Source organism: Rhipicephalus sanguineus, chromosome 2, assembly GCF_013339695.2.
Source record: "Rhipicephalus sanguineus isolate Rsan-2018 chromosome 2, BIME_Rsan_1.4, whole genome shotgun sequence".
Lineage (NCBI taxonomy): Eukaryota > Metazoa > Arthropoda > Arachnida > Ixodida > Ixodidae > Rhipicephalus > Rhipicephalus sanguineus.
In genome coordinates, this window is record NC_051177.1 from 164,686,985 (window position 1) to 164,702,048 (window position 15,064).

The window sequence follows — 15,064 nt, forward strand, 5'->3', positions numbered from 1 at the left end:
CTTCATGGACGATGATGAGAGAATCTCGACAGCCCTGCACTCTGCCCATATGTTCTGATATTTTTCCTGCGTTATATGGGAAATGAAACAACGTGACCCTACGGCGAAGCGTTAAAGATCTTCATATCAGGAAGGGGACGCCGCGATACCAGAGTCAGGCGAATGGTAGGTCTGTGCGGGATGTCTGCTCGCACTCGTCGACAAACATAGCGACGGCGGCGGTGTGTTTACACCTTGCTCTCTCAATGTGCAATTGGTTCTATAGACAGCTGACAAAATGTGCAGAGATCATCGAACAGCCCCAAGGAACGAACGAGCGAAAAAAACTCCCAGTGTCCGTTATACATTCAGTTAAGACGACTCGAAGCCGAAAGCCATCTTGTTTTTCCTCTCAGCCGATGCATCGATGCTGCACCGCCACCCTTCGAAAGCTTTCTGCACCTAACGTGGTTTTGCACTGCCTCCATGATCCGAGGCATCTCACCTAGTTTTGCATCACCGCCGTGATCAGACTACCTTTGACCAAGCTACGATGCGATGTGAAGACGTCAGCATGTGATGCTACGTCACCTTGACGTCATGATGACGTCATGAAGACCACAAAGTTTGGCGACCTGTGACGTCATATGAAGACGTCATCTCGTGATGATGATTTTTTGCATCACTGGTTCCCGACGACGCCGGACGCAGGCGGTCAAATTTCGTATTTCATGTGTCATCTAAGGCTTTACCCTTTAAGGGCGAGTGGAACGGAACAAACGAGCTTTTCTCCTGCTTAGCCCAAACACCTACTACCAACAGAACAGATGCAAAAGTGAAGCAAAGCTTCTCGCGTAATAGACGGAAAAAAGAAAAAGGAACTTCTATTTAACGTAAATAATACAAGACCTTCATGAAACTTTGATAACCTGAAGACGGACATCCTAGCCGACACTCTTGATCTGAGCAACACAGTTGCCAATAAATTCGGAGGGCCCCTTTCCAGACACAGTTTCCTCCCTAATGGCTCATTCACACTGAGGAATCCGCCGGCCACAGCGACCGGAATTCTCGTGCCGCCGAAATTCCACATTGTTCACACCACTTAGCAACCGCACCGCCGAAACTAGGGCTCCTAGTTGTCACCGTCGCTTCGCGCGAAGGAACGCTGGCATCGACGCGCTCTGCGTTGTGTACGCGTTTCGTTATGGCGAAGCGCATAAACAGGAGCAGGGTCGTCGAACTGCTGGGCCTGCTGCAAAGCCACTTTCTGGCGATGTCTGACGAGGAGAAACATGCATTCGCCGAACAAGAAACGACGCAAGCAGTTGTAGTCGGTTCGTTCTGATTTGCAAGACGCGAGAAGCTTGGTGGAGCCGAGATAATGCTACCCGTTTTGCGAGATCGCGATGGTGTATTGCAAAGATGATAATCGCGAGAACACTTGGCACTTGTCGAGAGCTACAGGATGATTACGAAAGACTTCGCTGTCGCTACGGGCTTCGACGATTGCGATATCACAAGCACGCCGCCATTTTTCGAATGTTCGACTCGCGTTCCGATTGGTTCGGGTTGAGGGAATCCGGCGGCAGCTGCCGCAAAAATCGGTCTTGAACCGATCGGTGCGAAAAGGGTTTTTCCGGCGGATCTCGCTGCCGCCGAAGCGGATTCCGCGCGCTCTCGCCGCCGAATGTCTCAGTGTGAACGCGCCCTAACGCCGTAAACATGACTGCCGGCGTGAAGATCATTTCCGTGAAGAAGACGGCTTGAATTTTAAATATCCTTGTACGCGCTCAGTTCTGTGGAATCCACCCAATAACGCACGCTGCTCGTTCCGCAATGTCATTGATAAGAGCGCCCACAATATCGCGCACGGATCGCGCACGCAGCCGCTGCTGGTGGGGCTGACTGTCTTAGCACCGCAACGCCACCATACCAGCTATCGAGGCCTATATCTATGTATTGGAAGTAAGGTTGTTTTTTTGCCTTATGCCTGTATAGGCACCTACCGTTCATTAGAAGTGTATGTATAAGAGTTCTTATATTGCGGCTGGCAAGCCCCTAGCTACGCTGCCCCCCCCCCTTTTTTTTTTTCCATTTCACGTGCCTTGCTTAAAACCCGCAAGAAATGATAAGCAGAGTACCTTTCATCACGCAAATAAATTATTTATATTTGGGTAGTTATAAAGAGATCATTCCAATTCTCTATCGAATATATAGCATTTAGAGAAATAACTTAAATATTAGTTAAGTAATTATTGTTAATACGTGATCTAAGCCCATACTTCAAGCTGCTCACGATCGCATTGAACTTTCCTGTATGGTAGCATTTAGGTAAGACGCATGCTCTTTTTTAAATGTGCACGAGTTACCAGAAGATGACTTGTGTATTTTGCTAAACGGATGCCCGAATAATAATAATAATATCTGGGGTTTAACGTCCCAAAATCACGATATGATTATGAAAGACGCCGTAGTGGAGGGCTCCGAAAATTTCGACCACCTGAGGTTCTTTAACGTGCACCTAAATCTAAGTGCACGGGCCTGAGACATTTTCGCCTTCATCGAAAATGCAGCCACCGCAGCCAGGATTCGATCCCGCGACCTTCGGGTCAGCAGTCGAGCGCCATAACCACTACACCACCGGGGGGGGGGCGGATAGCCAAAGCTGTGGCATTTATTTTACTACTTTTAGGAAGTGCGGAGGCACTATTCGCTCGAGAAGCATGCGTTTCTCAAGCTAATACCAAGGAAACTGTGCTAGTTGCTTTTGAGCAGCCGGAAGCAGTTTTATGCTTTGCCAAAGAAAGTGCAAGTGGCGGTGGAGGCTTTCCCCAAACTACTGTTCAGCTTAGCTAGTTGGCTGGTTCACAGCATACTATAGAGTTTCAGCAGCCTCCGTAAAAGCATGGGGTTGTGTTGTGGGATGTACTCTAGGGATAAGGCTGGGGTGAACGTACTAACTCCTAAAAAGGGCCCGTTGCTCCCACAAGAGAGCAACGGGTGCGTGCCGTGCGCATATTTTAGAGAGTAAGCGTTTACTCCCTTGTGGCAAAAGAGGCAATGGTGGGAGGAACGGCGACATTCCGCGCTGGTGTCGTCGAGGGTAGATAGGAAGAGGGCGCTGTCTTCATAAGTCCAAAAACATTAAGAACGTTTCCAACTTTAAACGTCTCTACTGAAGGCACAGACCCTTGCATTTCATAAAATTTTAAATGTGTAATAGCACAAACTATACACTGAAATAAATAGGCCATGCTTATGCCGTTAATTAACTGATAAGTCCTGCGCAGTTGCGCTTACTTAGTTGAATACGTTCGTGTGTGGAGAAAGAAAAATGGAGCTTCCATGTGGAAGGGAAACACCGAAACTGCACATGCGGTCTTCTCCGCCAAGCGAAAAAAAGATTTTGCGCACCCGAATTTAAGGGATGTTTACCGTAAGGAATACAAAGAACACAACGCGGCATACAAAAGAACGCAATCGGGCTACTTATGCTCTCTCTACGCTTTAAAGTACGCCGAAAATTAGGCATAATTTGTTACCGTGCTGTGTTGAGCCGTTATCACGCTTTCCTTAGGTTGTGTTCCCAACCACGATGCTGTGATCAAGATGTTCAGCCATCCACATCAGAAACAAGACGTAAGACGTTCGAATTATACGCTGTGACTTGTATATAGTGCTCAGTTCTTTCTGCTGTTATTGTGACAATGATGTTCTGCCTCAGTGTTTGTGGTACCTTATGTTAGAGTAATGTATCTGTAAACACACTAGAGTTAACATTTTCACAAATACATCTAGAGTAGCAACCGTTTCTCTTATAAGAAGCATCTAAAAAGCGCACGAGTTCACACAATAGAAGGAGTGACCGCTTGAGGTGTGGTAATTACGTGCGCAGTTACTGCATTACACATTTTATGTGATTATTGCGACAGTGCAGACAGGCACTAGAATGTATGACAGCACGATGTTGTTGAGTTTCTTTTTTTAGTGCTACCCAGCCGTAAACTTTTGTTTTTGAAGCTAACAAGTGCACAACATATTAGAAAATTACTCTTAAAAGTTCTGATTACTTCTGAAACTATTGATATATTCAAATTCGCAAGCATGATAAACATTTCCTAATAATAATATATATATTACGCCAATTACCAAAGCCCTATATTGAGAAAGGAGCTTGAGGGTGTCTATAATGTTATTGTATTTTCATTTGAATTATTCAGTTTCTGAACCTTACAATAGCCTGGAATAATGACTCTTGCGGATCGGCTGCGTCGGCGTCGCTGCCGCTGGAAGGCGGCACTCACCATCGACAAGCTGGCCGACCAGCTTTGGGCCGCCCGGCAAGCTGAAGATGCGGCCCCGGTCCAAGGACTTCGAGCCGTTACCTGACGCCATCATCATCGACGAAGGATGGGACGGGACAGGGTTTAATCCCCTTCTCCCCCCGCCTCGCCCGGAGCAAACTGCTGGACTTTTAATAATGTTTGTTCATTCATTCCTGGAATGTGGACTCCAAAGAACACAGCATCCCTTGGACGTAAGCCATTATCGGTTTAAGGTAGCGAGCCTCAGCAAGCAATGTTTGTTTCTGCAGCCTCTGCAACAAAATCCCAATTAGTCAGGTATGATATGGGACTGCACTTCGGTAATTGAACACTGTAGCCATGCTGCACTTGACCACAAGGTAGACTAAAGCAAAGGGCGAACAAATGTTTCTATATACTGCAATAGACGCGCTACAATTTCAATTCCTTCTATAACTGAGCTGCAACACAAAAAAAGAACAGAAAATAAACACTGGGGTGCATACAAACGCACTTGATAGGCACCAATGAAGAATTTTTTTCAAGAAACGCTGTCGTGGTGAACACTGAGAAAATCTCTTTTTATCATTTCCGTTTTTACAGTACATCCGGGCTAGTAATAAAAACTGCTATTCCGACACTGTTCGCACACAAAATATCGGAAGCACAAGCTAAAGAATAAGCATAACAAATGTAACAATCTTAGCATGTGTTGCAGGTCTTAGCAGGAAATGACACTTTTACCGAAGTCGCCGTCTACCGGAAGCTCGTCCTCGAGGAAGTGCCGGTCATTCAGCTGGTGTGTGACCTGCTGCACTAAGCAAGCAAACGCTACTGCTGTAGCCCAAATTTAGCTTTCCGCTATCTTTTTCTTCAGTTTGCGCTCCTTTCTAGGTTAACGTACCTCCTTCTAGTAGCCTCTTTTTGTCACTACATTCATTTCGTCTTGCCTTCCGGCACTTGCAGCAACGCTTCCCATCTTCAGTTCGGGCATAGCGCGAGGTGTGATGCTTGTTTTCCGGAAAAAGCAGAACTGAGCGCAGAAAATGCCGTTTCCACAGAGACCAGTGGAGACTTCCGTCGTGTGCGCTTGTGCGTGCTTTCTATTTGAAAACATTAGGTGACATACACAGCTGTGGAAGAAGGCGTATATTTAACAGCGGAGCTATTTTACCTTGAGCTCGGTCCGGTGGTGTTCGCAAAACTCCATCGACGGATGATGTCACCATGCGTCGCCTAGCAACGCGTCGAAGGACGGAAAGGAGGAGGAGAAGATAAACAGCAATTGGAGCAGACAAAACAACTACAACAAAATAAAATTTCATGGCGAGGCGGGATTCGAACCCGGGTAGCCATGGTCCAAAGGCCAGTGTCGTAACCACTCGGATATCCAGGCTTGTTTATTCTTTACTACCTCGGCTATCCCCGCGGGTTAGCAGAACAAGTGTTAATCATATGGGCGAGACAACAAGAAAAACAGACAGAAAGAGAAATAGAGAGAGAGAAACAAATACAAAGAACCAGATTAAAAAGAAGAGACATAAATGCATAGACAGACGAAGAAAGAAACAAACAGAAATAGAGAGATAGAGAGATAAAGAAATAGAGAAAGATTAATGGATAGAGAGAGAGAGGGAGACAGACCGGATTTGGCTTTCCCAGGCTTAACTGCACCTTTCTATGCTCATGTGGCTATATTTATGCTCGATTGGCCATCTGTACGTTAGGCTTAGCTTGTATGCTAAGGAAAGCCGCTCAGCTTTGCTGTTCCTTCAGGCTTGGCGTCACCTGTGCGAAGCTGCGCTTTTTTTTGTTTAATTTCGTCAGTATTGAGGTCATTAAGAGAGCCCTATGGGTAGTGCTCGATTCGATTCATATTACAATGCCTGGTAAGACTTATAAACTTTTAAGCAGCCGGCTCTTAGGAAGAAATAAAAACCTATGTCTCCAATATTCAGCATTGCTGTCAGCACCTCTGGTGAGAAACGCCGTTTATTTCGTCAATCAGCACAGTCTTTCAAATACTTCACATCTTTTTTCGCTGCAGTTGTACGTGTTCTTAGACAAGTCTTGGAGTACTCTGCATATTTTATACTATTTCATGGACAACAGTTAGTACATGTCATGTATTTATAAGTACATTAGTTCTCAGCGTGTTCATCGCGGGAGAACAAAAAAAAAATAATGCACAAAGAAAATGAAAGAAAACGGAGAGACTATGATATAGTTTTTGTGTTTTTCGGTTTTTGTGAGCGATCTGCCATTACTACAGTAAAAGTTTCTACTAGAAATACCTGATTCATCACTGTCACATATTTCATTACACACACTCCGACACACACAGACACACACACACACACACACACACACACACACACACACACACACACACATATATATATATATATATATATATGCATGTCATGTCTGGTGTTATTTCATATGTACTCATTTGCAAGCATGCTACTGAAGTCATCTAGTGTGGTACCTTGCTTAAGAAACTTTCGCTGTATTTATGTTTTTTGTTCACTCTCAATTTCTGTAATTGTTATATATTGCTGATAACTATCGCTTGTATGCCCTGTTGCTTCTAATCTAATGTGCACGTTGTTTTTTGTCCTATCATCGCTCTTATGCCATGTACCTTGTAACGCGTTCTGTTTGTTTCGCTGTCTGCCAGGCTCTGCCACTCAAGCCACCAATTGGCTTTGGCAGGCCTATTGGAGTATATGGAGTATTATTACCAAACTACCTGAATTGTGCGTTACAGTATATATATATATATATATATATATATATATATATATATATATATATATATATATATATATATATATATATATATATATATATATATATATAGAGAGAGAGAGAGAGAGAGAGAGAGAGAGAGAGAGAGAGAGAAGAGACGACACAACTAAGCGGTTGTCTTAATTTTATTTGCCAACGGTTTCGACCGGAGGACCGGTCTTCGTCAGGGCTTATGAGCAAATACAGCGCTATACGAACATCCAAAATCGTCGTGGGCACTCTTAGTTGAAGGAAGGAAAGAGAGGAAATAATAAAACAGTCAAGTTGTCAGCGGTGACGTATAGTGTGTCAAACAGTTCCTCTCGGCTCATTCGCTAGAGCAAGCAAAGAAGAGAATGGGGAAACGGGAAACAAGCGCCGTTTCGGCGGAGTAGAGCAGATGCCGTAGAATAGGAGGAAGAAAAAAAAAAAAGAAAAAAAAAGAAAAAAAAATTGAGATGGCAGAAGCGCCCCCAAACTGCGCTCCCGCTCATTTCAGAAAATTAGGAAGTTAATTGAAAAACGGGTGAAGTACGATCTCCACTATTCGACGCTGACTGCATATTTAAATTCTAATTCGGTACCGAAGGGCTTGTCTCTAAAACTAAATCCAGCAATGACAACATTAAATCGAGAAGAACAAGCGAAGTGGGAGAAAACACTTCAAGATGCATCGCTGCAGCTCATGAAAATAATTATTCAGCACAGTGAACGCAAATCTCTCGAAATTAAAGAGGCTGAGCTTTCAATGAGGCGTCAGGCCGATCTCAGCGAGGAGGACCTTAATGAATTGGTGGAATATGAAAATCAAAAAGCAGCAATGACAACAGAGCGCAAGCGGCGCAAACTAGAACGGGATGGGGTAACTGAGACAATCACTACTACACATGCAACTATACCGGCGACACCGATAAAGGCCAACCAGAACGTAAAAACAGCTCTTCCAAGTGTGATTAATTTTTCTTCTGGACAGTTATCTGCGTCCGAAATAAGCCTCCTTTCAAAGGGTCTTACATTCTGTCCGGCAAGTGGCAAATTTAATGAATTTCAGTTATATCAGGATTTGGATAATTTTGCCAGAAACCTTCGCCTACGGGAGTACTTTCACGATCATAAACCGAGCCGAACAGCATTCCCCGGTTCATCAGAAAAAACTTGGTCGCCGCCTGAGCAGCGGGACAAACACCTAGATATGTATATCTCGGCCGTACAAAAGGACATCATAGCGGCTTGCTCAAAAGCAAAACGGTATCGAAACAATCTCACCTCGGAAGAGCGAAAGTCACTGGAGTGCCTGGGCCGTCGAGCGGATCTGGTAATTAAGCCTGCAGATAAGGGTGGCGCAGTAGTAATACTAGATAAAGCTGACTACCTGAGAGAAGGTTACCGGCAACTTGAGGACAAGAACTTCTATGCGGAACTTGATGAGGACCCCACTAAATTATTCCAATCAGAAATAAACCGCGAACTAAACTCGCTCCATAAGAACGGAAAGATCACGGCCGATATGCTCAAAGCAATGCGACCGATTCAACCTGGCCCAGGCCGTTTTTATCTGCTCGCCAAAATCCACAAAGCCAACCACCCCGGCCGTCCTATTGTCTCAAGCAACGGCACTGTGACAGAAAGAATGTCAAGCGCGCTAGACTTTATCATTAAGGACATAGTTCCAACTATCCCCTCTTACATTAAGGACACGAACCACTTTCTCCGCGAAATCACCGGACTCGAGGTTCCTGCGGATAGCATCCTTGTGACAATGGATGTAGTGTCACTTTACACAAACATTCCACAGTCAGACGGCATTGTTGCAACGGTGCAAGCTTTCAAGAACGCTAGTACACACTTATGCTTAGACGAGGACACGCTGTCGACACTTCTGAGGTTGGTACTTAGCCACAATAACTTCGAATTTGATAATAAACATTTTCTCCAGATAAACGGTACAGCAATGGGTACAAAGATGGCTCCTAATTACGCGAATATTTTTATGGCATCTATTGAAGAACCTTTTCTTGCAACCAGAACATTGAAGCCTCTCGTCTACAAAAGGTTCTTAGACGATGTATTCATTATTTGGCACCACGGAGAGGAAAGTCTCCTTTCGTTCATAGATGATTTCAATTCAACTCACCCTTCAATATCTTTTACACACAGTTACTCGAAATCAACCATAAACTTTCTTGATGTCACTGTTAAAATTAATGAGAATCGCATCCATACAAATCTATACAAAAAACCAACGGATCGCCATCAATACCTTCACTTTAAGAGTAGCCATCCACGTCATTGCAAAACAGCCATACCATACTCACAAGCCCATCGATACCGCCGAATTTGTTCGGACGTGTCAGATTTCGAAGGTCATGCCGAGGATCTTAAAACGGCCCTTGTGGCGAAGGACTACCCAGAGAGTATCATCGATGATGCTATAAGCCGGGCGAGGAGTTTAGATAGAAACGAAATTTTGTCGGGCTCGAAACAATCCCACTCAAAAAACCAAACGAACCTTGTCCTCACGTACTCGTCCACACTACCGCACCTCAACAACATTCTCTCTAAACATTTCAACATTATACAGCAGAGTACGCGCCTGTCCTCAGTTTTCACGGAGCCGCCGCGAGTGGTCTACCGGCGCGGAAGGAATATAAAGGACATCCTAGTAAGAGCTAAGACGACCGAGTCTGAAAACAGGGAATCGGGTTGCAGGCCATGTGGAAAACAGCGCTGCCAGGTCTGCAAACATATGACCACAACCTGTGTTGCCAAGGCTTCGTCCTCTGACTTCACATTCAAAATTAAGGGACCTCTAAATTGTGACAGTCAGAATGTTGTATATATGCTACATTGCGATGTCTGTGGCCAGCAGTATATAGGCCAGACTGGGACGGCGTTTAGACTACGTCTGAATAACCACAGAGCTCACGCGCGTACTCTGCCAGATCTCCCTTTCTCTAAACATCTGAGTTTGCCAGAACACTCATTCGACAAAATACGCGTCACCCTCCTGCAGTCAGGCTTCCGCAGCACTCGTGAACGGGAACAACGAGAGTCCTATTTCATCCACAAATTTGAAACAGTGACACACGGCATAAATGAAAACATGGGGAACCTCTCGTTTCTTCGGTCATGCAAAAGTTAGTAGACGGGAAAAGGAATCCTGACAGTTGTAACTCTTCATGTATGCTAAAATGGTATCGAACAAGTATCTGGGGGAGCGGACCAACCGGAAACCTTTGCATATTCTGTACTTTTGTGCAATTTTGTTGACATGTGCTTTTGTATGTTTTATTTTTTTCCGACTTTTCAGTATTCAATGTATACCTTTCCCACATCTTACCTTTGCCTTTTTATTATTATATTTTTCAACGTTTTATTCGTTTTTATTCTCATTTTCTTCCTTTCTTTCTATATTTTAACCAGTTTGCTTAACTTATTAATTCATTTTTTAAATGGGATGGGCTGACCCGCACTACATTTTTCAACCACAGGCGCCTCGGAGAGCCGCGTTAACAGGGCAGGATTCTTGTACTCACGCCGCCACTTCGACACAGACACGAGGATTAACGTGTAGTTCACAAGGGGACTCGTGCGCATGCACAATCTGTGCCCCCACACACACGCAACGGGTAAGCGTTAAAAGAACACCGACACCCCCCCCCCTTCTTCTTTTTTTTTTTTTTTTTCCTCTTTAAGTGACCGCAAAAGGCGCGGGATCGGGCTTACTCTGCCACGGATGCACCCCTCGCAGCAAGTAATTGCTGCCACGCAAGCAAAGCAACAATGCTCCCGACCACCTTCAAAGGCGCGCCGCGGAAGCCGCGCTCTGCGTTTTGTTGCGCTTCTGCCATCTCAATTTTTTTTTTCTTTTTTTTTTCTTCCTCCTATTCTACGGCATCTGCTCTACTCCGCCGAAACGGCGCTTGTTTCCCGTTTCCCCATTCTCTTCTTTGCTTGCTCTAGCGAATGAGCCGAGAGGAACTGTTTGACACACTATACGTCACCGCTGACAACTTGACTGTTTTATTATTTCCTCTCTTTCCTTCCTTCAACTAAGAGTGCCCACGACGATTTTGGATGTTCGTATAGCGCTGTATTTGCTCATAAGCCCTGACGAAGACCGGTCCTCCGGTCGAAACCGTTGGCAAATAAAATTAAGACAACCGCTTAGTTGTGTCTCTTCTCTTCCCAAGTACGTTTGGCCCATTGGAAAAGCTTCTTCAATATATATATATATATATATATATATATATATATATATGTATATATATATATATATATATATATATATATATATATATATATATATATATATATATATATATATATATATATATATATATATATATATATATACTGTAACGCACAATTCAGGTAGTTTGGTAATAATACTCCATTATGGGCTAACTTGTGCCCGTAAAGTAAGCGCCAGATATACGCAATGTTCCTCTTAGGAGATCGAGAACACCGGAACGTCAACGAGTGGCGCTTCAATTCTTCCTTTTTTAGAAACGCGTGCGGCGGCGGCTCGTGTCGTCATGGCCTTTTCTTGTGTTATTAGCGCGCCGTTGTACTCCCTGAGGGCGGGCGAACCTGCGCGCTTAGGTTAAAAGCGGTGTCTGTCTTGCAATATATATATATATATATATATATATATATATATATATATATATATATATATATATATATATATATATATATATATATATATATATATATATATATATATATATATATGTGCCCACACTAAAATAACACGTAATACTGCTGCAACTGGCGCCCATTGCCTCACACGTAGTGTGGCTCCATTCCTCTTTATTCAGCTGGCTCTAACAACACGTAACATCGTTCCACCTGGGACAAGGGGCGTGAAGGAAAGGGGTGATATTTGGGAGTGAGAGTAGGTGGGAAAGGAGGAATGTAGATTCTTCGGGAGGTTGAGAGTCCCCGTGAACAAATGACCGCATTAATTGCGTACGAGTAGACCGCAGCTGGAAAATTCGCGCTCTGACAGGACAGTCACGCGGTCTTTCCTTGCGGAGGCGAGCCATCTTGCTGCGCGTAACAGATGACGTCGAGTTCACGGGCAGAACGTTGGTGACAATGTCCGTTGCGTCGAGCTCGCACTTACATTACGCCGAACATTCTTCAGATCGTCGCCGTCGTTCTGCCGATCATACATGCATCGCACGTTAGCCCTCTGTGCGATAGCATTTTTGGTTGCATGGTTGTGCGAGTTGTGCATTAGTGCACTGTTCACGATGCTCGAAAAGTGAATGGTCTTCTTTGCCAAGAAATTTTAAATGCTAAGCATTTTTTAGCAAACCCTCGGCACTTTGAGCGTTTCATCTATCTATCTATCTATCTATCTATCTATCTATCTATCTATCTATCTATCTATCTATCTATCTATCTATCTATCTATCTATCTATCTATCTATCTATCTATCTATCTATCTATCTATCTATCTATCTGTCTATCTATCTATCTATCTATCTATCTATCTATCTATCTATCTATCTATCTATCTATCTATCTATCTATCTATCTATCTATCTATCTATCTATCTATCTAGCCCCCTACCTCTGGGTGCTTCGGCTCCTTAACTATGTGTACAGCAAAATTGGCATGGGAGAGAAAGATGGTTTGACGAATATGACTGTCTGGTCATGACATGATTAACGTGAAAATCATGTCGCGTACGTCGTCAAACCCTTTCCTCTAGACCCTTGTGGCAGATTCTCGTTAACCACGGGCCGTGGTGTTCGCGTATGCACCACAGGTCATTGACAGTTTATATCTACCCAGAAACGGGGAGAAGAGACAATGATAATTTAAATGCGAGAGCGTTAAGAAAAAAACCGACATCGCCAGCGTTGACCCGACGAATGCAAAGAAGAAAAATTAAGATCCCACCAAGAATCGAATGCAAGCATTCTGAGTGGCAGTCATGTGCCCAACCGCAAAGCCACGCCATGTCTCGAAAGTGCTTTGGGTAAACACCCTATGCAGGCGTAATGCTGGTGCAATGTCAATTGTGCTTGTGGTGCTGGCTATCAATTTTTATAACATAGCAATAAAACTCCATATGTACTCCTACGGTACAAACGTCATGTCAGGTTCACGTCCGGGGTCCAATGTTGGCTCTGCTGTTATCGTAGTCTAATAGACATCACATTTTTATTCCTATGGTTCAGAAAGCTATATTCAACCGTTCCTCTACTCCGGAGGAATGCATTAATGACAGTGATGTATGATATCATATCATTGCACCGTTAAGTGCACTTCGTTTCGCTAATACTGACGTACGTATGTGCTGTAACATGAGTGCTGACGTTACGCCACACCGTAAGTTACCCTTTAAACGCATGTGTTGTCGACGTGCCTGGTAAGCCCACGATGTGCACACAACTTACAAAAAAAAACGCCAGGCCTGCGCTGAAACCGCAGCACAGTCACAGCGAAAGCTGGAAGAGCGGCGTTTCAAGAGCCCGTTGTAAGCTCTCTTGGGGCTACAATACAAGTACACTAGAAAGGTACCCACTACGCCATAAATCAAATTTTCGTGAAGTTGGGAAGCGCCTACTAAGCCATTATTCGTCATTCTGCGGAGAAGCGAGGCACCAGCTACACGTCTGTAAGGGATTATGTGCACTTTTGTTGACGCGACGACTGATGACGATGAAGAATTACGGCTCAGCCCTTTGTAATGGGTTGGAAGCTTTAAACGGCCCACCAGTTATGTAATTTGCACTGGGTGACGCCCGGTCGCTATTTCCCTCTGCCGTCATGCTGTATAACATACGCTGACGTGGGAGAGAGACGGGGGAGGGGTGCGAAGAACTTTACTGAGACCCCGAGGAAATGGATCATGCGCTTATGGGCTTCCTTGGCAACCAATACAAGTGTACTTGCGAGGAACCCACTACGCTATAAATCATTGTAATTTTTGAGAAGTAGGGCAGCAGGCACTGTGCCATTTTTCGTCATTCTACGGAGAGCCGTGCTATCTGCTAACTCATGCAAGGCATTATGCGCACTTTGTTGATGCTGTGCCTGATGGCGACGAAGAATTATGGCAGAGACCTTTGTAATGGGTTGGAAGCAATCAACAACCTACTCGTTGCGCAATTCGCATTGTGTGACGCCTGGTTATAGAATTCGCGTTGTGCGACGCTTGGTGCTTATTTTACTCTTCTACCACGCTATATTGCATATGCTAATGTGGTTCGTTCCCGACACGAAGCCTTTATAGGACCTTTTTGCAAAGCAGTTTCAACCACCGGCATGGCTCAGAGGTTGAATACTGGGCTCACACGCAGAGGACCCAGGTTCGAACCTCGTTCCATCCTGGAATTTCTTCTTATTTCGTTTTTTTTCTTATTTCGAGCGATACTGGTTACGGACACCGGCGGCGGCGGCGGCGGCGGACAACTACGGCGCCAAAAACGGCCGGTGAAATGATCTCATAACAGCTTTCGCTGTAAAACGCATCGATCCACCCAATAATGCTCGGTTGAAAGCCATAAAGTACAGCATAGAAGTACTCGCTGACTGCTTCGCATTGAACCAATTCCCAAAAGGCGTGGGATCTGGCGAATTTTTACAGCGAAAGCTGTTATGAGATCACAACAAGGGCCGTTTTGGTGCCGTGGTTGTTCGCCGCCGCCGGCGGTGTCCGTAACCACTATCGCTCGAAATAAGAAACAAATCCAGGATTTAACGAGGTTCGAACCTGGGCCATCTGCGTGGAGCCCAGTGATCTACCTCAGAGCCATGTCGGTGCTTGAAACTGCTTTGCAAAAAGAGCCTATACAGGCTTCATGTGGAGAAAAACCTCCTTAACATATGTAAAGTAGCGTGGTAGAAGAGCAAAATAACAACCAAGTGTCACACAAAGCGAATTCTGTAACCAGGCGTTACACAATGCGAATTGCGCAACGAGTGGGTTGTTGAATGCTGCCAACCTATTACAAAGGGCTCTTC